The sequence below is a fragment of the Crocodylus porosus genome, unplaced genomic scaffold (assembly GCF_001723895.1).
Source record: "Crocodylus porosus isolate Cpor-Errol unplaced genomic scaffold, CroPor_comp1, whole genome shotgun sequence".
Classification (NCBI taxonomy): Eukaryota; Metazoa; Chordata; order Crocodylia; family Crocodylidae; genus Crocodylus; species Crocodylus porosus.
Window position 1 is genome coordinate 27,652,722 of NW_017728943.1, and position 24,857 is coordinate 27,677,578.

Genomic DNA, 24,857 nt, shown 5'->3' on the forward strand with positions numbered 1-24,857 from the left:
AATTTAAAAAGGAGAAATGAGACACCGCAATTCTTTTTTACATCACACTGGCTTCTCCTGAATTTATTGTCACAATCTAGTTTTTTGGCAGGGATAACAAGAAAGGTCAAACAAGAACACAGCTGCAGGTGTGCAGGTAGAGCCTTCTATGCTGCTTTGTTTGAAGATGAATGAAAATGTGGGTCATTTTAGCTCTGTCTAATGGCCCAGGGGCTCCTTTATCTCTCTTGGGGGGACTTTGGAAGGAGACTTTTGAGCTGCTGCCATATAGAAAACATTTGGTCCTGCTGATTTCATGGCTGGGAAGCTTATATTACAGATGATTATAAAATCTTTTTGTCCCCCTTTTAGCTTCCATGCATCTTTGCATGCCTTAATATGTTGCTAGAAAAGTAAATGAGACTGAAAAAAAAATCTTAAATAACCTAGGCAAGTTTAAAAGGGGTCCAAAATAATCTCTACATCTTACAACTAAAAATTACATTAAAACTTCTAACACAAGCAAAAGGAGTGCTCTGCATTTTAGACCGTGCTTGTACATACAAAATGCACAAGAAGAAAGTTATTCTTCTCTAATGACAGAATCTGCATGTTTAATCCTCACATATTTAATACCACATATCGTTTCACTTTTCTGAGTACAACAGAATATGCACTGAATATTCAGAAAATGCTTGCTGATTAGAGGGTCTGGAACCAGTGTCTAAACACTGGAAATGGCAATGACATGTTATCATGGTCCTAGACAGGGCTCAGTTTTGATCTTAGTTACATGCATGTATCTGGACTAACCCCCATGTTTCGGTAACTGCATAAAGAGATATTAAATTTCTTCAATTGCCCCACAATAAATCCATGAAGGGGCAGATTTTCAAAACAATTCACCTTCCAAGAGCTCTCACATAGACATCCAAGTAAGTGACCAGATTTTTAAAAGAACAGAGCTCTCCAGCAGATAGAAGACGTGTACATATTTTTGAAGTGCTTTGCACCCAACAGCTTCCACTAACCAATAAGAATCCATAAGTGCATAAGCCAAGCTGAATCCTTTTAAGAACCAGACCATTTCATTTAGTTGACTGGATGGAAGCTTAATTCTTTTGACAATCCAGCTGCAATTGTTCATGATGAAACTCCAGTTCCTTCAGAACCTTACTCCTAATCAAAATCCTGTAGCTGAAGGAATCTAAGCACTGCTACTTCAAAGCCTCATTTTAGAAAGGTGTAACCTTAAATAGGACAGATGCCTTTGTGGTGTTGCTGTATTGGCTTCAATGGAGTTATAAGATGAAGGGCTTTGGCCTAATATACCCAACTACACAAAAGCCAAAGGGAAACAGCCCCTGCCTCTGAGCTACATTATGGTTTCACTACGAGCCTGAAAATAAGGCCAAAAACCAGGAAACAGACCAATTATGAGTTTCATCTAGTTCCCATTTTTCCCCGTCCTCTTGCATTGTACCTTCCCCTGTAGAAGCCATACACCTAGCATAGATCATATCTATCTCAGGTATTTACCCCTCCCCTATTACTGTAATGCTTCACAACTTTTCATGTTATTTTTCCTCACAGTACTCCTATATCACTTTTTACAGATGGGGAACCAATGCAGTAAGATTTTAAGTTGAGTGACTCAGGGTCACAAAATACAAATGCTGCCTGGCTCCCCTGCATAAGCCTTTAAGGAAGAGGCTGTAGCTTTTATCTGCTCTGGTAGATGTCTGATGCAGTCACCGGGACAGTTTCACCCACACTGATTTTTGCATTCCATCAGCAGAAGTTTGCACTGAACAGCTGCATGATTAGTATTTAATGATTACATAACTAACACGACACAGATGAGGAGTTGGTGTAAACTGCAGCCTGCAACTCACTCCCTCTACGAGTCTCCAGCGACAGAGGGACCTATCATAATGGAAGATGGTGTTTTGTCTTAGAAGCCAGATCCCACATGCTTATGTACTCAGGGCAGCTGATCTAGTCAGCCTCCACTTCCAAGTGCCCTCAGCCATCACGCTGTCTTCTATAGAAAGAAAAGGGGGCAGCTTCAAGAGTCTGCACAAAAGTCCTTGTGACAAGGCTTCATAGTACTTTCCCTGAAGAAAAGGATGTCCATGGGGTGGCTAATAGCCAGTAGATCAAAAGAAGTAATGGGCTGAGGTTCTTCAGACCTGACACTAGCAGCAGAAAGCTGCCTTCCAGAGTCCTGCTCCAGTGTTGCCAGTATGCATTAAACCATGCTTGGGAGCCCAGTTTGAGTTTCCTAGGATGTCTGTCTGCTGAGCAGTAGTACTGCTGAGGAAACAGTGCTGGGAAACATTGCCATGGCAGCAGCTGTGAGTTAATATTTTGTCACCAATGGGTATGGAGGAGAAAATTGCTAATCACCTTGATCCTAAGAATCAAAGAAGGTATAGGCTTGCTTAATTTTGAGGAAAGCACCTCACAGTCAGTTTAGTTACTAAGAGAAATGGTTTACCGATTTCTGTTTGCAGGTTTTCCCAGTAAGGCGAACATTGAATAGCCACTCCATAGCCACAAAGGGTGAATGATGAAAACTCTGAGTTGGCAAACATGTTCAGAGCCATCTACTACAATAAAATTGTGTGCTTAAGTAAAAAGATATGGTTAGTGGCTGGCTGGAAATCCAGGTTTGCTGGCTCAGCTCAGCAAAACAGCTATCTGATTAGGAGCTTACTTGCCATCTTTCTCAACAGAGCAAGAGACAAGATGTCTCAAGCACCTGCCTATTTTTTCAGAAACTCAGTTGCTGCATTTATTCAGGGACTGAGGCTTAGCACACTTGGCCCATTGTGCCAAACTGCAAAAGAACATTGGGTAGTGCAAACTAATGATTTAGGTAAGAATTTTTGTCTTTAATACCACAGTTAGCTTTCCCAGGAAACTAACCTAGCTAGGTTTGCATTTGAACAATCAAAAGTGCTAATGATAAGCTAAAAAAATATTTGCTTACTGTAGCAGGTTGGAGATTGCTCAGCTCAGACAGTCTTTAAACTGAACTCAGTTCTTTATTTTCCTGGGCACGCTTGCCTAACAGGAAACACCAGAACATAAATCCTCAGATCCATAGACAAATATAAACATAGTTCACCCAGGGTTACCTCACAGTCCTGGGCCCTCTCCCAAAGCCTGAGCAGGTGGCTCCAGCTCCCTGTTCTCTTTCAGCCCCACCGTCTTCTTTCTCTGCCTCCAGAATGAGTTCCCTGATGTGGGCTGCTTCCAGTCTTACAGCCCATGGGTCTCTTCCTAGACCCTGAGAAAGTACCTTGGCCTAGTGTTGCAGCTGCTACCCTGGCAGCTTCCTCTCTCTCTACCTTTTTTCTCAGCTGGGGTCTTCTTCCAAACCCTGAAAAACAAACCCTGGCCCAGCATTGCAGCCACTAGCCTGGCAGCACTCAAACTCCTTCCCCCAGGAGCCTTTTAACTTCCTTTTATGCCAACTAATTATTTCAATCAGCTAACCCAGTTCTCCCAGGCAGACCTGGTATCAGGTCCCACTGGCCACAGCTAGGCTGTAGCCCCTACAAACCTGCAGACTGCCACAGTCTGATGTGTGTAGCCTGCTTTCAGCTATTGGTACTGGATGTATGACCTAGATAGCTTGTTCCAGGCAAACCCAAACCATCAGACCAATCACAACCTCTCCGTTCAATACAAGGCAAATTTTATTGATAGCCAGTGATAGCAGATGAGAATAATGCAAACAATTCTATAGCTACCAGTCCTAGAGCTGTTACAGGGTCAAAGTACATTTGGCCAGTATGTGAACTTCACCCTGAGGTTCTCCCTGAATTGTCAGATGTCAGCAGCACAAGGTTCAAGCCTGAGGCCCACCCTCCCCCAGTGGGGTGGGTGAGACGGGCTGGTGTTGTGTCCTCTGTCCATGGTGGCCTCGGGTTCCCCTCTTGGGGACGCTTTGCCACTCTGAAATCCCTTTTTTTATATTATTTCTTCCCCTCTGTTAACTCTTTTCATCTCTGGGCATCATTGATTCCTCTCTCTGTGGCAGTCACACTGTCCACATTCTGTCCTGTCAGCATATTCCTTTGTTTCACAAACCCATTTATTTCTGGTGTCATCCTAATTTTGTCCATTTACCAAAACTGGAAATCCCAAGGGCTGTGCAACTGGGCATTGTGACCTGGTGCCAATGCTGCAGAGTCCCTTATCTCTGTTATGGAACAGTGTGGTACATGCCTTCAATTTCGCAGCCTGTGTGTCTGCTACTGCTTGCTTGTGTCATGGACAGTGGGCCTTAAAGGCAACTTTGTTAGAAACAGGCTTTTAAAAATCAATTAACCTTTGACATTCCCCTGGATCATTATTTTAATGCATATTTACTTTACCTACAAGCCAGTTCCCAAAAGCAAACCTCTAAATATCATTTTCTGGCCATCACCAGTCTCTACAAGACAGCTGCCTGTTACATTTACTGATTTCAGAGCCTCCCAAGTCTGTGGTACCCTGCAACTGTTATTATCACTTACATCTAATGTAATGCTAGAACCATTCACTAATTACCCAGTTTAAGGCTGTCTCCTTGAAAAAAAAATTCTATGTGGCAGAGATAGTGACCATTCTGTAGCCATGCTCTAAATCAAAACTGAAGAGGAATTCACAAAAAAGTACTGACAAGCAAAGTCCAGCAATATGTCACATCTGCCAACATCTTGCACTGTTCACAATTATTTTCTATGTCAGGATATAGCAAAGAGAATATCAACAGCACATAAAGGGATAATATCCTCATCCGTAGATTAACATAATGTGTAGAATTTGACTTTCCATGAAAATTGTAGCAGTGACCAAAGGTGAAATCTGGCAATATTTACTTAGAATAGGAGAGAAAACATTGCTTCACTAAAACCTAAATATGTGCAATTTCTAGAGTAGAGGCTAACTACCCATCTGCACATCTGCAAAAAATGTGCAAGTTTACCTTGGAATTGTAGCCTCCTGTTCATAATCCTGCTACCAATATTATTGAAGCAGCTTTCTGGCATGGAAGGAATACTGCAAGCATTTAATCCTGCCAGGCTCCTGCAGACCTGGAAATAGTCAAACCAGCTTGTGTCACATACAGGCAGGATTACTGGAATTCTTTGCCTTCAGTTTTATTATCTTTACAGAAGTTCCATTTCACCTGGAATAAAGCAGAGGCACTTGCAGAACTAAATATCTGGCACCTGTAAGAACAAGGCACTTTTTCCTCCTTTGAAATCTACACATTGATGCTGGACATCAGCCAAAGTCAGCTTTGAAACTGTCCTATGAAAAGACATATCAAGCCTCAATATTTTTCGCCTAGATGTATATAGTTCTGCACCTTTAAATGAGGCTGGGTGGGGCCAGATACAGAAAGTGTCCTATATCTGGGCTAACCTTTCTTTTCTTCCATGATCTCATTTTTCACCTGAAACCTGATTTGTCTCCATCTCATATATAACTGCAAACCTTGTTGGCTCCACCCACCTTCCAGATTTCCTGTCTGCTATGGGTCCATTGTTATGGGAACCACATGGCCTTTGATCCTAGTTGAGGGAAGCAGGAAGGAGGAGGTTATTCACCCAGGTCCTTTCCATCCCTATTCTATATGCTTCTGTGTTCAAGGAGTGTGCTTCAACATACTGGTTTTGGTTTGGCCTGAACAATACAACTGCCTACTTTTCAGACAACGTGTTTGGAACAGAAGAACCCACTGGAGCATTTGAAAATAAGTCTGCCTCCTCTTTGTTAATATTTACCCATGGGAAACCTTTCCTCATCACCTGCCATGCTCCACCAGGTGTGACTACAATACCAGAGCAGGAAACACCATATAGCAAGGCACTCAGAGAAGACTGGCTGATATGGTAGGAAAGCTTCTCTTCATGTCAATCCTCTATTCTTAACTTGGGTGATTTTTAACTTCGCAGTGGCCAGTTCCTAGGTCATCTCATGTGTTTTCCTTCAGGAATTTGGCAGCTTTTCAACAAGTCTGAGATAGCTACTATTCCAGATGCACTTCATGATTCTGTATCCTAACCACAATACCAGAAGAAGGGACAGTGGAAACCAGAAGTATAAATTATAAGAGGCCATCTGTCAACATGATGCTTGGAATTAACGGGCTTGTTATGTTTTTAAAGGGACCTTCTTTTTCAGTCCAAAGGATTGGACTTTAGCCTAGCATTTCAAAGACTATACCATAGTTGACTTGCAAAATAGCGGGGGCCACCAAATTTAGATGACCTCAGTACCTTAGATTGGAACAGTAATTTGGTGACGCTGCTCATCGGCAGAAAGGTCCAAAGACCAGTGTTCAGATACATATTCAGTTTATAGCCAACAGCACACTGGGCTGAACTGGTAGGAGTATTGCCAGCAGCCAAGGGAAGTGATTATTCCCCTCTCTTCAGCAATAGTGAGGTCACATCTGGAGTATTGTGTTTTGTTTTGGGCCCCCCGCTACAGAAACCATGTGGACAAATGGTGAGGGGGCTGGGGCACATGACTTCTGAGGAGAGGATGAGGGAATTGGATTTATTTAGTCTAGAAAAGAGAAGACAGGGTATTTAACAGCAGCCTTCAACAACCTGAAGGGAGGGTTGAAAGAGGCAGAAGACAGACTGTCCTCAGCAGTGGAAGATGACAGAACAAGGAACAAAGTTGCAGCAAGGATCATTTAGATTAGATATCAGGAAGAATTTTCTGGAACACTAGAACAGTTTGCCCAGAGAGAGATGGCCCTGCTTTGAGCAGGGGGTGGACTAGATGACCTCCTGAAGTCTCTTCCAACCCTGATTTTCTATGATATCACTGTAAATGCAGAATAACTCTATGGAAGTAAAAAAAAAAAACACGCACACAAATTGTACAACCTGACTCTTGGGCATAGGAGATGCAGAGGGGAACCACAGAGGGGAGGGGGGCACATGCCCCCCTGAGATTGGCTGCTGCCACTGATGCTGCCAAGATCTGCAGGCAGTTGCCGCTCATCACCCCTCACTGCAGACACTGCCATGGCCACCTGCAGGAGGTCCCTGCTTGGCCCACCCTCTTTGCCAATGTCACTGTGGCCACCTGCAGGCAGTCTCCACTCACCGCTGCCATGCCCCTGCTGCTGACATCACTTCCACCACCTGCGGGTGATCGCTGTGTCCTCCCCAGCCTCAGGAGGCATGACTCGTTCATGCCCTTGGGCAATAAAACTAGTCATAAAGACAGTGTTCAGTGGCATTTCCTGATCCAAATACGAGCCTTCAGGACATGCCCATTACAAAATAGACCTTCTGACTTTTGCCACACCTCAGAGGGCTAAGCACTGCACCTGATTGGAAGAGCCAAATGTTACCAATACAGAACTTTGAACCCTGGAAAGGTCAGATCTACTGGGCTAATTTATACTAGACACTTTGAGCACAATAGTCTAATTCTACCACACATTTGTGCACTGGGAAAAATCTGTGCTAATGCTCAGTAGATTTAGTCTACTGTGCATTAAATGTCAAAAAAGACCATTCATTTGCACTAATGTACAGAAGCACTGATTACAGCTCATTAAGTTAGTACTGTCATTACAGGTACTAAAACTTAATGCCTTATAATTATGGCACATTAATTAACCTGTAGATGTACCCACTTAGTTATGGAATCAAAGAAAATTAGGATTGGAAAGGACCTCAGGAGGTCATCCAGTCCAACACCTTGCTCAAAGCAGCACCATGCCCAAACAGATCATTCCAGCTGGAGCGCTGTCAAGCAGGGCCTTAAAAACCTCCAAGGATAGAGATTCTACTACCTCTCTAGGTAACCCTTTCCAGTGCTTCACTACCTTCCTAGTGAGAATTTTTTTCCTAATATCCAACCTAAACTTCCCTTGCTGCAACTTGAGACCATTCCTCTTTGTTCTGTCAGACCACTCAGACCAGAGAAGATTATTAAAAGAAGAAGATATGCTCAGCTGGGATGGTTAACTCAAGCCAGGCTCTAAAGATTCCAGGAGACCTAAATCCCTAAATTGCATATAACTATTCACAGCAATGAGCTCCAGCTCAGTTTATGGAAGGAACAGCTTCAGGGCGTCAGGCTGAAGTAAGCAACTTTTCAGTTCTTTGTATCTCCAGGGAAAGATCTAAACCTGCTTAGCCCCTCAATAAGCAGTTCCGCATACTGCCACAAAATAGGGCTGTGCAAAATGGCACTGTTCCATTTTGACTTGAGTTTCAAGGTTTGGATGGAACAGTGTTTCGTTTCAAATTTCACTTTTGAGTCAAAACAACTGTTTTGTTTTGCTTTATCAAACCCATGAGGCTGTTTCGACATTTCACCCAACCATTGCACTGGGGAAAGGACCTCAGCCCAGCTGTGCAGAGTTCATTTCCCCAGCCCGACCATCGCACTGGGGAAAGGAACTCATCCCAGCTGGCCTGACTTCCCAACCCCAGCATGACCACAGAGCTGGGAAAAGGAACTCAGCCCAGCTGGGCTGACTGCCCAACCCCAGCCCCACAATTGGGCTGGGGAAATGAACTTAGCCCAGCTGGGCTGACTTCCTATCCTGAGCCCGATCTGGTATGGGGAATGGAAACTAGGCCTGGCCGAGCTGACTTCCCATCACCAGCCCGACTGTATGGCTGGGGAGGGGAACTTAGCAATCGGGCTCAGTTCCTTTCCCCAGACAGATCACAGTGTTTGGGAGTGCTTCCCACAGCCCGGTGGCGGGAAACAGGGAGAGCTAGGGCTGCGCTCCTGGCTGCTGCTGGGGACGCAGCCATGGTTTTCCCCTGTCTCCCACCACTTTGCTGCTGGGTCCAGAACTCAAAACATTTTGAAACTCTTGAAACATTTTGACTAGCCTTATTTTGTTTCAAGGCTGTTTTGAAGCCCTTTGTTCCAATTCAAGTGCGCTGTTTCGAGCTTAAAATGAGTCGAAATAATGTTGAATTGAAACAGCCAGAGAAATTTTGCACAGCTCTACCACAAAAGGAAATTTTCACTCTGCCTCTGTCAAGCCACTACCCAGCAGAGACAGACACAGCATCCAAGTACTAGGAGGGCAGGGAGGGGGCAAAAAATAACCCTTGTTATATATCCTCAGTGCCTGCAGAAACGATATGTTAGTTCAGCCCTGGGTAAAGGGTCCCTTTTGCACAAATAAACTTAGACAGATACCTTTTAATTTGAAGGAGGAAATATAAGACAACTGTCAAGTCCAGGCCTTAGAACTTGTACTGAATTGAACCATTCAGGGTAACTAGATACGTTCAATTTTCAGTCCCCCATGTCCACTGGAAGTTAGTCCCTCAATCTAAATGTAAAAACTTTAAATCCTTTTTATTTTTTGTAATTCAGCAATTCACATGAACACTCTAAAAGATATAAGTTGTTAGCTCACATCTTCAGCTAATGTAAATCAACATTTCTTCACAGAAGTCAAAGAACAATTTACACTTGCTAAGGAGAAGGTCCACCATTTGCAAAATAATTTTCTGGCAAAAAGAGATTCAAACTTAGTTCTAGGTTCAAGAAGGTGCTACCTCCTAGGAAATAACATGGCTTTATTCCACCAAAAGTTGACCTGTGATTTCACAAACAGTTGAGTCAATTTGATATAGTGAAGAATAAGGAGAAATGTTCCCCCTTCTCATCTGTTTTCATATAGAACCACAAATAAAAGTCTCCAGATGCATGAACGACATATGCCCCCGAAGGCCGGGGGCGCACAGTGACCCCCACAGGTGGCGGCAGTGGTGTCAGCAGTGTGGGCACTGCAGTGGCGAGTGGGCAGTCTAAGTGCAAACCTCTCCCACCCTGATGGAGTCCCTGAAAAATCTTAGTGAATCTACTTTTGAAATGCATTATCCTCTTAGTCTTAAGACTATGTTACAAAAAATACATTGAGGAGATGCACCTACCTTTTGGGTTAATGTTTTTCAGGGACTCAAGCTGAGTGGAACAAGATTGTACATTGATACCTAAATATCACCTAGGCACCTCATCAGAAGAACATGATCCAGCCCTTTGACTCTCTGCACCCCAGCTCCCCACCTGTATAACAGGAATTATAGCTCTGCCTTATCTTGCAAGGATGACAATCAACTGAGTAGACTCTAATGCAGTTATACACTATGATGATAAGGACCTCAAGCACTTATTTATACCTTTCCAGCAGCGTAAAACAACACTGGAGGGCCTGAACACACCCTGACCACACTGGTCTCTTACAGGTCTAAAAGCAAGCTCTAGAAACAAGCCCAGAGCAGCCTCATGGTTGAACGTCTTGCTTTGGAGTGGGTCAGTAGATTTGGGTGTGTGAGGAATGCTCAGACCCTCCAGTGCTGGGGAATACTGCTGCAGTGGTATAGATAAATCTTCAGAGTACTAGACTTTCATCAGGCTAGATCAGTGATTCCCAGAGGATGTGCTGTAGTATACTAATTTGCTGCAAGAGTAATGGAAGCATGCCATGAGATCCTATTAGGGGTAAATGCTTTTTTTCCCCCTGTCCAGCACCCTGCACCTGACCCAGCTACCCCAACTAGTGTCCACCACTCCTCTCATGCTCCCAGGACTGGTAGGAGGGGCCACATGGGTGGTTGTTGCCACTGTGCAAGATCCTTCAGGAGCAGCGTCAGCAGCAGGGGCTTCCTTTGCCCTCTGAAGTACAGACCAGGGGTCAAGTGGGAGCAGACAGTAGAAAGAGCAGGGCACAGCAGAGTGAGGTCCTGCCCCTGCCACCCTTAAGTAGCATCAGCTAAATCAATGATTCTCATCTTTTTTTTATCCTCAAGCCCCCAAATCCCACCCATGCATTTTCTGCATTGAGATCTAGGTCAAAGATTTTCAACTGGAAGGCCATAAAATTCAGAAAACTCTTCTACTAATTTCAATTCAGAAAAAGGGGGCCTCCAGGAACAAAAGCTTGGGAAAACTTGGCTAGATATTTACTAAAGCTCCAGTTCTGTAATGTCCCAAAACACAGAACTTAACATCAAACTTTCAGATAGTCCCACTGACTTCTCTGAATTCTCAAGTCCCCTGAAATTTGAGCCATGTTGCATAGTCATCCATGCATTTTTAAATAATCATTACATTTTCAGAATGCCTGACATACAAAATTGCCTTTGCTATGGCATTCCACTGCAATTCTAGCAATCTAAAGCATCCTCAGTATAATCAGCTGTAGTTGGAGGACTGACCCCTGAGTGTTGCAACTATAGTAGTGTAGACAGCATCTCCATGGTAAAAGCTGGGGTGGGGGAGCTATAGGGGAAGTTGGTATAAGTTAGAACAGCATAGGTGTCATCCAAAATCAGGACCTACATCTTTATATTCTTCTCTAAGGCCCTGATCCATCTAATAGTTCAATGTGTGTTTAATTTAATCCCTGTCTATAGTCCCATTTGAGTCAGCAGGACAGCTTCATGCAAGCAAACAGAACCTTTGTTAATGTACTTACAGGACCTAAGATACACCGTTGTCAACTTAGAACTACATGAAAAAGCCAACCCCTCCCCCCTCCAGCTCTAATTCAGAGGTGACACCAAGATACAGCTCATGAGCTGAATCCAAAGTGCAGAGCCTCATGATCTGGAATGTGGTGCTGCCTGCAGAGCCCAACATTTGGTGATGAGACAAGCAATGGCTACAAAGGCTGCTATAGCTCTAAGAGTTGCAGCAATTCCAGCCCTGCAGGCCAGACGACACAGCTATCCATGCCAGATCCAACACACAGGGCAGGATGAGCTGAATACCACTACTGCAGTTCACTAGGTTTTAAATAGTTTCATACCAAGTGAAACATAAGAAAATAAGTAGTGCCATACTCCGTCAGAATAATGGTCCAGCTAACCCAGTACACTGCCGTGACAGTGGCAAATAGTAGATGCTTTATAGGTAGAGTATATCAATAGGGAATGTCTAGACTGATCCATCTAGTGTCATGTTCCCTGGTTGATATCAACCATCAAGATGCAGTAATCCACCAGTATACCTGAATACCTTCATATTTTACTCCTAAACTATGTATTAAAAATGTAAGATCATTGTCCCAGATGAAATGTTGTCAGTTCACTGTGAAAAACAGAAGGGTTTTCTGGTGGGGGGGAGATTTGTTTTGTTTGTTGGTTGGTTGGTTGGTCTGCTTTGTGTTGGGGTGGAGAACTGCTTTTTTTAATGTCAGAATAAAAGGGAACAGCAAAACACTGGTATCTGCAATTTTGATTACCAGGGGCTTACTTTTCCTCTCTCAACTGTTTCATCCACATAAACCAAATTATGTTGAACCACTGTAACTCCAGGGATTTCACTGATCTTGGGTGTGTGCAGAAATGCTCCCTCCATGTTTTACAGTGCTGTAATTTAGAACAGTTTTTGTAGTATTATAAAAGTTACAGTGCTCTCACTACAGAAATGCAGTGTTTGGTGGTAGGGAGGGAGGAATCTCTGAATCTCCCTGCACTTTCCAGGCTAGGAAGCAGGGGGCATGCTCCATGGAGAAGTGGCTCTGAGCAGGCTCCAGACAACCCTGGTGGCTTTCCCCGTTGTAGCCCTTTCCCTGCTCCTGGAACCCAGGGGGATCTAACCCCCTGGAATTTCCCCAGCCAAGGGTGGAAGCAGTGAAAGCCACCAGCAGGAGCACAGAGAAGGAAAGGGGGGCTGGCAGAAGTGGGGTAGAGGGGTTGGTAGGGAAGAGGTGCCATTCCAACCCCAGATCACCCTATGCAGTGCCCAGGTACTAGGCACTGTGCCAGGCTCCCAGCCATGGCTGTTCTGGGGCACTGTGATCTTGTGGGTGTTTGATGATACCCCCCCACCACACACACACACAAACACACACACACACAGGCGCGCCAAGCTCCCACACTTGCCTGATTCATCCAGGACTGCAGAGGCCCTTCCTAACTGTGTATGCTGGATGGGAGCAAGTCCCCAACCGTTCAAGATGATGTGGGGCTGGCACAAACACTTCTCTCCTATCTGGGCTGCACAGAGTTGAACCAACCCCTTTTCCCCCAGCACTGCCCAGCCCAGAGCCTGCCCCAGCTGCAAGTCCTGCTGGGCAACCACTGGTCTTCTGGGGTGGCAGGAGCTCCACAGGGTTTGGCACACCACAGCATAGAGCCAGCCCCTCTGGCTGCAGAGTGAGCCTTGCTCCTGGGAGCTAGAGTGCGCCCTCCCCTCTCCTCACCTTCCGAGGCCCATCTGGCCCAGTTGCTGTCATCTCAGTTGGCCATCAGGAACAGGGTGGGTTACCAGCTTTTGCAGGCTTGAATAGTGCTCCTGGGTGATCCTTTGTGGTGCCAGGGAGTACTAGCCAAGTTTGCAAAGTCCGTGGGATACTGGCAAAATAGTGAGAAATCTGACCACCGTACAGAAGTTATTTAAAGTGCTGTAACTTGCTAACGTGCTGTAAAACACAGTGCTTCAAATGTAATACATCATTTAACAAGGGTTAATTAAAAGTACTGTACCCATTTTTTAAATGCTGTAAAGCCATTCATTTGTGTTAAGTCATGGCAATAAAGGGCTTTAAATGGCGGGGAAAAAAAGCAACTTCTGTACACACCCCTTGTTTCTCTTTATACCAGTGCAAATTAGGGGAGAATTATTTCCTTTGTCTATAGTGAAATGCTGCTTGTTTCACTGACACACATGATGAAAGCTTAAGCTGACCAAATTCATATATTCAACTACAACAAACACCTTTCACAGATACCTGGTTTTACATGAAATAATAGACACTTTGTTTCAACTGTATGCCAAAGAGGTCTATGACCCAAAAAGATGAAACCTTTAGCTAACATAACCAATCCAGAACTTCAAAGGTCCAATTTACATGAGATGAGAATCCACCCAAAGTATGGATCCACCCATCACTGCCATGTTTGAATTATGAGTTTGACTTTGACTAATGTCCAAACTTGGATTTGCCTTACTCTCTCACAGTTCAGCCGCCTGTTCTCGCTCTCCCATTTCTATTCTGCTGTGCTGTTTGAGGCTATTTGAGATAAGCCAGTCCTCTGTAAGACAGAAGCACAGTGCTTCCGTTCTCCCTCCAAAACAAACTCCACCCTACTGACATGAGCAAGATTTCCCCGCCTGACTGCAGTCACAATATCAAACATGGCTGATTACCATTTGCTGTTGTCAGTAATCATCTGTGTAGCAGAATTAGTCAACAGCCTGCTGTTTTGCAGATGTGAATTCATTAGGCCAAAGAGAAACATGGCTTTGATTCTCATCGAGTCAACTGTAAATAAAGTATCAGTGTTTTATAACATCTTTTTCTTCCAGTCTCCTAACAGACTAAAGATCTGGACATATAGCATTTGGCCACTTAACACTGACATAAGGCTAAACCAAAATCTGGTATAAATGTGCCTCAGAGGAAGGAAAATTTAAAAGAGGCTCTCATGAAGCTACAAGGCCAAAGCCTCAGGAAACCTGTTTGGTGAGCTTTGCTTCTGAGGCCTTGGATCCCTGTTTATGTGGGAAGGAAACAAGATAACAGCTCAGTGGACTTGGGAGAACCTCAGTGCAACTACGGAGCATTTTAAGCACAGCCATACACACACACTTGCATACATATGAGCATGCACACACCCACCAGAATATGTTCATAGTAAATTGATTTAATCAGCCACTTCGATGGCCAGTGCAGGAAGAGAGTTGGCAGGAAGGCAGAAAAAGACAAGTTATATGAAGCATCTACAGCTGTTACATGATCATCTGATATGGCTTGCACATGGGTCTGTAAAGTGAAGGTCAATAGATCTAGAGCTGGTTAGGAAATTTTAGCTGAAAAGGGTTTTATGTTGAGCCCTGAATATCATGACTTTTCATGAAGAAGTATATATGAAATTTTAAACAAGGATGAACTTATTGGTCAAAACTGAACTACCCCATCCTGAGAAAGGTTTCATGATATCAAAAATGTTCCTGGTCTGTGTCAGGAAGAACCTAAGTTGTTTCAAAGTAGACAGGATGAGGAGGGTGGAGAGAGACAAACCCTCTTATATCCCAGAAAAGCCAATACTCCACTTATTAAGGCCCTCACCTATGGTGTGAAAGACTCAGGAAAATTTCTGTTCTAAACCAGGATGAGCAGGATCTTGAGCATTAGTCTCTCATACCGTAGATAAGTGGCCTAATAAAGGGGCTACTGGATATTCTAGAGTATGACACTCTTTCTCTCTCTCTCCCTTCCACCTCCCCACAACTCTGTCTGAACAACAGGAAAATTTCTGAAATCGTGAAAACTGTCTTGGAATGAAAAAAAAGCATTTTCTATGCAGCCGTAAACCACCTCTACCCCAATTCTACAGAACTGATTCTACTCCTTAACCATCCCCCCTGTTGTAGAAATCCAAGGCGCATCTGTGAAGGGAAGGGATAAAAACTGCATCAGTAGTAGATTTCACCAAGGGACAATTTCCATAGTTCTATGCAGAAAACAAATGCATAAATTCCCATGTCCACCAGCAGGATTTTGTTCATGACCCTGCCCAGACAGCTCAGAAAAGATACCCTCACAGTCTACAGATTGGCAGAAACAGATAGGAAAACAAAATGTACTTAGTGGACCTCATTTTTTTAAAACCAAGGATTTTGGTGGGGAATTTTCCAGCTAAACAGGAGATTTACTGGCACAGCTCCTACTGAAATACATGAAAGTTGTGTGGCTAAATCACTTAGTCACCTTGGGGAAAATCTCAAACACAAACACAGTGCTAGTAATTAGGGGTGTGTAAACCAGATACCATTCTATTCGCATTCGGCCCGAATCAGGGACAGAGATTTGATTTGTTGATTCAGATCAGTGTCCCTTATTTGATTCAGCTGAAGATTCAATGCTGATTCGGTCCATTGTGGTGGGGTGGCCCACAGCCATGTGTTTGTCCATTAGCTTTAAATTGAAATTGGAACATGGGGAAAAAAAAGGAAAAAAAACACCCCTCGAAACTGGAAAATAAGGAGGAAAAAGGAGTACAAACCCTGAAAAATGAAGGCCCCCAGGTCAGTGCTAGTGCCATTGATTTTCAATGTATATATCTCAGACTTCCTGCACACAACATCTAAGCAATACATGTATGCTGATGATGTTGCCATAGTAGCCCAAGAAATAGACACTGAGTACTGACATGGACCGTACCGCTAGCTCTCTCCAGAAGTGTGACATGATCATACCCCAACCTACCTGGGAGTCAACTTAAACCATTTCTTCACTTATGAACACCACATTAAGAAGGTCGGTAGTAAATTTCTTCATGGGTAGCTGCCTTAAAGTGTTTAGCATGACATGGGGTACCAACTTTAAAGTGCTCAGATCCACCCCACTTGATTGTGATCACCGTTCCTGATTCAATTTGGCTGAATCTGAACCTGAAGATTGGATGCTGATTCAGAGAATCAGCAATTCCAACCCTGACACAACTTTAAAAGTTTTTTCTACATACCTTGAGGTAGCAGGCATGGCTCATGATTGCTGCAATGCTGAGGCAGATGGAGCATCCCACAGGAGTGGGGGGGGGGCCTCCAAATGCTCAGCGGTGAACCCAGAAGAGGACCAGAATTACTTACGGTCCACTTCCGGGTCTGCTGGGGAGTGCACAGCCCCTCCCCCACCATGCCCCTCTGGCATTTCCTCAGGGGGACCCCGAGTGTCCCCCCCAGACCCAGAAGGCCCCAGTCACCGAGCCGGGAGGGCATGGGGCGGTCCCCAACACACTCCCCAGCAGACCCGGAAGTGGACCGGAAGTGCTTCTGGTCCACTTCCAGGTCCGCTGCTGAATGCGCTGGGAGTCCCCCACACTCCTGTGGGATGCTCCATGTGCCACAGCATCACAGCACTCACAAGCTTCTACTATGTAGAGGTATGTAGAAAAAACATTTAAAGTTGTCTCTATGTCTGAATCTCCTAATCTTTCCAAATCTATCCAGATCGATTTGCAGGGTTCCAAATCGATTTGGACAGATTAAAGGGTCCTCTGATTTAATTCGGATTCAGAAATTTGGCCACCAAATTGGGCCAAATCCCCGCCGAATTAAATTAGGGACCGAAGCCTCGAACAGCCCTACTAGTAATGTGCAGCACTGTTTAGGCAAAGAAATGACAAATAAGAATCAAATCCTACTTCAGTCTGATACATAAAATATAATAATAATAATAATAGCAGAGCTATGGAAAATAATTATTTTCAAGAAGATGTACATTTCTATTCTGCAGATTTCAAAAACAAACCTTTCAGACATCCTTGCAAAATATGTTGAATAAATGTCCTTTTTCATTTTCCCAAATTAATTCATTATTGACTTTTCTAACATTTGACTGGCTTAATTTTTCCTGCACCTTTTTTCTGTTTTCCATATTCCCCTTTCTTCTTTTTCCTATGCTTTTTCATATTTGCTAAAGAAAGATGGAAGAAACTGGAAAGGGAATAAAAAAGAATAAAAAACCCCTCTGAATTGTAAATCACAAAATGAAAAAACAGAAAAGGAAAAAGAGATTGGAAAATTAAAAACATAACTATTTCATCAAAAAAGTAGAATTTTGCAAGAAAATCAATTTGTGCACAATTTTATGATTATGGGAAAAAGTAATTTTTTAAAACAAAATTGCTCTAAAACATGATTTTCCCAACACTAAAAATGATATTGTTTCTCAGCATACTCTCATTTTTTAATCATTCCATTACAGCTTCAGTAGTTTAAAGTGACTGTATGACTGCTAGTCATTTTGTTAGCTGAGATCATATCAACCTTTTCCATTGATTGGAACTTGGCAGAGAGAGGGATACAATTATTTTGGCTAGATCCTCAGCTGGTAAAAAACTGGTCTGTGTCCATGGGGAAGCTTTGCAGATTTCAATCCACTGAGGATTTGGTCCTTAGTGATTAAATCAGTCATTAAAAGAAAGCTCGGTCATTTCATGCCCTAGCCTGTTCTGACACCCCATAAACTTGAACATTTCAAAGAAACCATGTAAAATGACCCTAACAGGTTGCCTACTGTCTCTGATTACTGTGTGCTAATCCACAGCTGTTCTTCATAAAAAAACAACAACCCTATTAATCGGAACCTGAAAGTCTGACAAGAATTTGTACCTTTCTGCTTTACATGTTTTAATGTTGACTTGCTTCTCTCCTACCTAAAGCTAAGAGTTCCTGAGTTATTAACCTTTCTGTGAACTTCATTAAAATAAGGACCTGCTACTTCTAACTGCTCTGTTGCATAAACCAGGGGATTACTGAGTAGATAGCAAGGGGATCTCTGGGTCCTGTGTTGGTGAGATCACTGCTGGAATAACAGTATCCAATTCTGGTATGTGCACTTCAGAAGAATGGTGAAAAAGTGTAAAGGATTCAAAAAATCAATACAAGAATGATTTATGATCTGGGAAAATGGCCTTACAATCAAAGCTTTAAGGTCCTTAGTCCATTTAGCTTATTGAAGACAAGGTTAAGAGACAAGTGAAATAACTCACAATCTGTAAATATGAAAAGCTTGCTCTCACATTAAGAAAATGGAAATTTCAGTCAGACTGTGTGTGACAGTTTCACATGATGGCATCTACCCAGGACAGATAAGACGCCAACCCTAAGAAGTAGGGCTGTGTGAAATTTGGCTGGCTGTTTTGTTTTGATGCCGTTTCAACTAGTTTTTAGCTCAAAACAGTGAAAACAAAATGAAACAAAGGGCTTCAAAACAGCCTCAAAATGAAATGAAGGCAGTCGAAACATTTCAAAACTTTTGAAACGTTTCAAGTTTCAAAGCTCAGGCTGGGCTTGCCTGAAGGGAAATAGAAAGTAAGGGGTGGGTGCAGAAGAAGGGGGAAGGACTGCTTTCATATTGATTGTGTTGCTGGCCAGTGACTGTGATCATTCCTTGAAGTCCCTTCCAATCCCAGTGCTTAGGGCGAGGGATGGAAAAACAGCATAAAAGGCAGCATTGTTTGAACTGGCCTGCTTTCTGCCTTGAGGTCTGACAGTTACTGAGCTATCTTCCAGCAGCTCAGGAGCATTAGGCAATGAAGGCTACTACTTGATTTAAATGATTTCCTACTTGCTAGCCTAGCAAGTGGGATTCCACAATACCTTTTGCTTTTTTCTAGACCCTTTTATTATTATATTCATTGAGCTATTCTTTTCAATTTTATAAGTATATTGGATATTACACTATAGAATGTATATAGGAAGGGAGATACATTTATATTTTATTTCTATACATTTATACTTTGCAACATATTACATACATATTATAGAATTTATATAGGAAGGGAGATACATCTATACCTTGCTCAGAAGCCACGCTGGCACTTCCAGAAGCATTTCTGGAAGGGTCACTGAGTGGCCACTGGGGAGAATGTGCCCCCCCCGACCCAGGAGGCACCAGTGACCGAGCTGGGAGGAATGTGAGGGGGGATCTTTCCAAATCTCTCCAAATCAATTTAGAGGGTTCCAATTCGATTGGGAGAGATTAAAGTGTCCTCTGATTCAAGTCAGATCTGGAGATTTGGCCACTTTATCAGGCCAAATCTCCACCAACTTGAAGCAGGGACTGAAGCTTCACATAGCCCTAATACATACCTTATAGAATTTATATAGGAAGGGAGATACATTTATATTTTATTTCTATACATTTATACCTTGTGGCATATTACACACATTATAGAATTGATATAGGAACACAGATTCATTTATATACTTTTACAAAAACAAGACACTATGAAACACACCATGAAGTGTGGTTCAAAGGCAGCTGGCAAGCCTTCAGGGAGGAGTGGAAGAGGGGTAGAGGGAGAAGTGTAAGTCTCCCCCCCACCCCCAGAATGAGACATGGCCTCTTTCCTACAACTAGCAGGGATGAGGCTTCCACAAGCAGCAAGGAGAGGGGAGCAGTGCCACTGCCTGTGCCTGAGTCTGCATCCCCTCCAAGAGCACCAGCCATAACCCTGCCCACCACCACCATGACAACAAGCAGCAACACCAACACCACCATAACAGTTCTCCTCCACCCCCATTTCACTTCCCATGCTGAGTCTTCCAGTGCCAGAGAAAGAGCTGGAGCTGAAGCTGGATCTGAGTGCCCTAGCAAAGGAAATTCTGGGGAAGCAGGGGTATCCGCTGATTTTGTGCTTCACACCCCTCAAGTTTCCCCTAGAACCAGGTCTCTTTCCCCAGAAGGCACTTCAAAGGAGGCTGAGGCAGAGGTTGTGGAGGTAAGTGGCTCAGCTGTGTCTGCTCTTCCTGTTTCTGTGCCTCTGCCTGCTGAGGAGGGGGAAATTGCAGCATCCATACATGAACCCACACCCCAGAAGCAAGCAGGTAGTGTGGTCTGCAATCATTTTGAGCTGGCAGATAATCCCACATACACTATCTGCCTGGACTGCTGAGCCAAAACCAGCTGAGGCAAGGGAACAAAACACATAAGCATCACAGGGATGCTGATGCATCTCCACAGGCACCATCCACTTGCCCTTTCTCCTCCTCAGCCTGGCACCAGGGGAGCATGCCCAAAAGGAAGACCCCCTCTCGCTCCAAAGTCCCCATCCCCCCCCCGCAAAGCAGAGGCAAGCCACCCCGGAACAGTAGGGAAAAGGTGGACAGAAAGGGGGGTGCGTTACAAGGGTGATCAAGATCACCCAGAGCATTGGGGTGATGCTTACTATTGATGGCCAGCCCTTCTCCTTAATTGAGGGTTCAGGTGGCTCATGTGGATTGTGTCCCCATCCTACCGAGTGCCTGCACACACCAACTTCAGCAGGACAGTGTGCCCTCCCTGTATGAGTCATACAGGGAGAACTTGAGGGAGGAGCTGCACAAGGCAGGTCTGTAGGTGGCCTTACGTTTCACTTTGGACATCTGGAGTAGCCAGGGTGGAGATCATGCCTACCTTTTTCTCACAGGGCACTGGTACAACCAGTCAGGCTGTTGGTGGCCTCTCCTTCAAGCCAAGGTGACGGATGAGTCCCACACAGCAACTGAGATCATGGTGGCCAGGGCTGCCAGTGACAGCACCAGCACCAGCACCACCAGCAAGCTCATGCAGAAAGGTGGCAGGCTACTTCCACTGGAGCATCAAGGGGGGCAAGATGCTGCAGAACAAGCAAGCAAGGGTGATAATCCCACAGCATAAAATCATGCAGGATATGGAAACTTGGTGGAACTCCATAAACCTGATGCTTGAGAGGCTGGTGGAGCAACAGAAGGCCATCCATGAGATGACCTTGCTCAGGGAAATTGGGATCACTGGCAGCCTTAACAGAGCTAAGCGGGATACCATCTCCCAGATCTTGCTTATCCTCAAGCCCTTCCTTGAGGCCACGAGAACCTCAGAACCGGTGATGCCCTCCTTAGCCAGGTGATCCCTGTAGTGAGGGAACTTCAAAGACAAGTGGAGAGCTTCCACGGGATCAATGTCCCTGACTGGGGCAAGCTGCTGTCACCAGACATCCAAACACTTGTGAGGCGGCTGAAGGAGGGCATCAGGAAATGGCTTGATCCCTTGCAGTTCAGTACGGTCTGTTTGCTGGCCACCATGTGTGACCCAACGGTGAAGTGCAATGTATGCAACAGCCAAACCCTGGATCAGTGGATGAATGTGCTGGTGAACAGGCAAAATGGTGGAGGTGAGGGGACATGAAAGAGGGGGATCCACTGTACCATGCTAGCATGACAATCGCCAGCCAGTCTCCTCCTCCACCACAGGCACTGCCAATGTGGGCCAAGGGCATGGCTTCCATGGTGAAGTCCAGAGGCACCAGACCCCACCATCAGGCAGGTAGCACTCAGGCCTTGGTGGCTGCTTATATTGCCGAGGATGTGGAGCCTCTGGCATCTTTACTATTCCTTCCATCCAGGAAGAGAACACACACAGAGGCCAACTGCAGGTGCTTCCTCAGTGTGACAAAGGCTTTTTTTAACTGGAAATCTTGCTAAAATATATTTCTCTAACTATTCAGTTGGTCTGCCAAAACATACTAGATTAGATTGACCCAAGGGAAAGAATCTTGTTTGCCAGTGCCATGTCCTTAGATCAACACCCCTAGCACCTGACTGAAAGGACATAGGACCCTGGGAACATCTAAGCCCCAGGGTTGGGGCTGGCATGGAGAGTTCTCTGGCAGCTGCTGGAGAAGCAGTTCCTGCAGGAGAAGAAAGAAAGGCTCTGTGACTGTTTGGCTGCCTAACATGCCACTGGTGCTACTGTGCAGCCCTGGTCCCTTGCTTCCCACCACCTGGCTGCTGCTTCAAAAGTCAAAACATTTTGAAACTTTCATAACGTTTTGACAGGACTTGTTTCATTTCGAGGCTGTTTCAAAGCCCTCTGTTTTGTTTCGATTTCACTGTTTTGAGCTCAGAATGAGTTGAAACAGCATCAAAACAAAACAGCCAGTGAAATTTCATGCAGCCCTAACCAGAAGATCTTGAAGGAAGGATTGCATTCTGAAATGGATGTAACACAGAGTTCTTTACTGTTTCTGCTCATTGAGGACCAGATTTTTAGTGAGTAATTAATGCACATGAAAAATATAGTTTCCTTCATATTTTTGCACAAAAATCCAGATGGAGGGTACTTATAGGGTTTTTAAATGAGGAACCATTGAAATTTTACATGCAAATTCTTCTGCCTTTCTGCAACTATGGGGTGTCCGGCAAATTAACAGATACAACCAAAATGTGGCTCAGTTGGTTTGGTTGGTTTTCACCAACTTTTGCCCCTCCCCCCAGAAAAATATTAGCCCTTCTGTACTGTCCAAATCTCAGTTCTAGCACCATTCAGTTCTTTCTAATCTTTTGTTTTTAATACTGCAAATCCCTATATTACCTACATGACTGTATATAGTTCTTAAGAATAGTACACATGTAAATAATAATACAAACTGCTCTGCACTCAGGTTATTATAGCCCAATTATAGACCTGCCACAGCAAATGAGCTAAGTACACACTTAACTTCCAGCACATGAACAATTGCACAGCATGTGTTACATTTGAAAGATTTGGAAGCAGTAAAAAAATACCTATATCTTTCTAGGATTAAGGTTAGGTTAATGTAATGCCCAATCGTGCAGGCACTTAGACAATTTAAATTGCCACCAAAATGGTGTACCAAATCTAAGTCAGTTCACCTGAGTAGATGCACTAACTTAGACCAAGAACAGGTCAACCTCATCTAGCAAAGGGTTAACCTGTTATCATGAACACCTGTATGCATTTGCATCACAGCCCCAGGGCTATGACAGTCCCAGCTCCCCAACACTAATGGGGCTATTTTAGCTGACCAAGGCCCCACCCCACAACTAGACACCACCCCACCCATAGACCCCTCTTCCTGACAGACCCACCAGCCCCCACACCACAAGTTACTTACACCAGTTCCACTGCACCACTCCTCGTCTACATTTACACAGCTTAAAGTTGTGTGAATGGAGACTGGGTGCAGTGAATGACTGTACGCACCCTCAGCATTTATACATGCATGTTTAATTACACACATAAGCCAAACCTGCCACTTCTCCTTTTAAATATTCTTTGACTCTTATTTCTGTAGAAAGAATTTACAGGACAACAAGGAGGCGGGGTTCGTGCATGTACGTGTGTGTTTTAGGTGCAAAAGAGCACCTTGGGGGGTGGGGGCAGGTACTAGTCTTAGCCCTGGTGAAGGAAATGCCATCAAAAGGTTGTGGAACTGAAGTCTGCTCTGTGATAAGATAGACTGGGGTCTTTAATTCTGCTTCACAGCTACTCTAGGAGTGGATCCCCAATAGATGGGCAAATGGATGATCTCTTTTTTCTGTGACACCTACCGCAGCCAAGCTGGTTCCAAACATACTGGTACCTGCTTTTCCTTTAAATTAAACTAGCAAAACCAAGAGGAGACACTGGTGTGTGGGCCCAGGCTTTTTTTGCCCTGAAAAGGACACTTCAGCTTCACTTTATCTTTCAAGCAAGGTTTATGTTCAAGTGAGCTGATGTCTGTCTTAACACAATTCTATTGTCTCATAAGACAGACAGATGCCTACTGCTACGTGTGTAGGTGTTTGCTAGGTGTTGATCTGGGGGTTGCATTGGTGTACTTGCACCCCACTTTGATTCCTGCTCCACACAAAGTTTAAAGCCAACTGCCTGGTAGCGGCAGCAGCATTTCTAGTCTGGCAGTGCTAAGGGAGTCAGTTGACTTCATTGCTCATTACAATCTACCTCATTCCTTCTAAACTTTTCATTCAACAGGTGTTAATGATCCTCTCTTCTTTTTAATGTTTTTGGTGTCCCACCAATCAAGCTAGCCATTGTTCTGTAATTCTGCTGTTTCTTAACCGCAGCTGGTAATGAAGCTGCAACTTCATACCCTGCAGCTTGTCTTTAACTGATTTCAATGAAGTTATACTTGTTTTTGCTTGAATCTTAAACCGAATAATACAGACCTAGGCCCCTAGCATATAAATAAAGCTTATAGTTTATTTTTAATTGGAGAAAATGTATGTTGTTTTTATATGCAGTGATAAACTCAACATCTGCAGCCCCCTTTTCAGAATTCTAGATCCACCCATGGCGTTTGCATACGTAATGTTCAGTGGCACCCTTAAAAGATTCCCATGGAATGTACTAATTTGTCAGCTGGCAGCTGTGGGGGATATTTTTTTCCTTTTACTGACATAGCTGTGAAAGTAAAAACTCTAAAGCAGTGGTCTCTGAAGTGGGGTGTGCGCACCCCAGGGGCTGTGCAAGACAATCCATTGGGGTGCAGGAAGAAAATATTAGAACTTCTATTAGATGTATATATGTATAAATATACATATAGTGGGGGTGCGTGCGCAAACATTTTTTACTGATGGGGTGCATGATCAAAAAA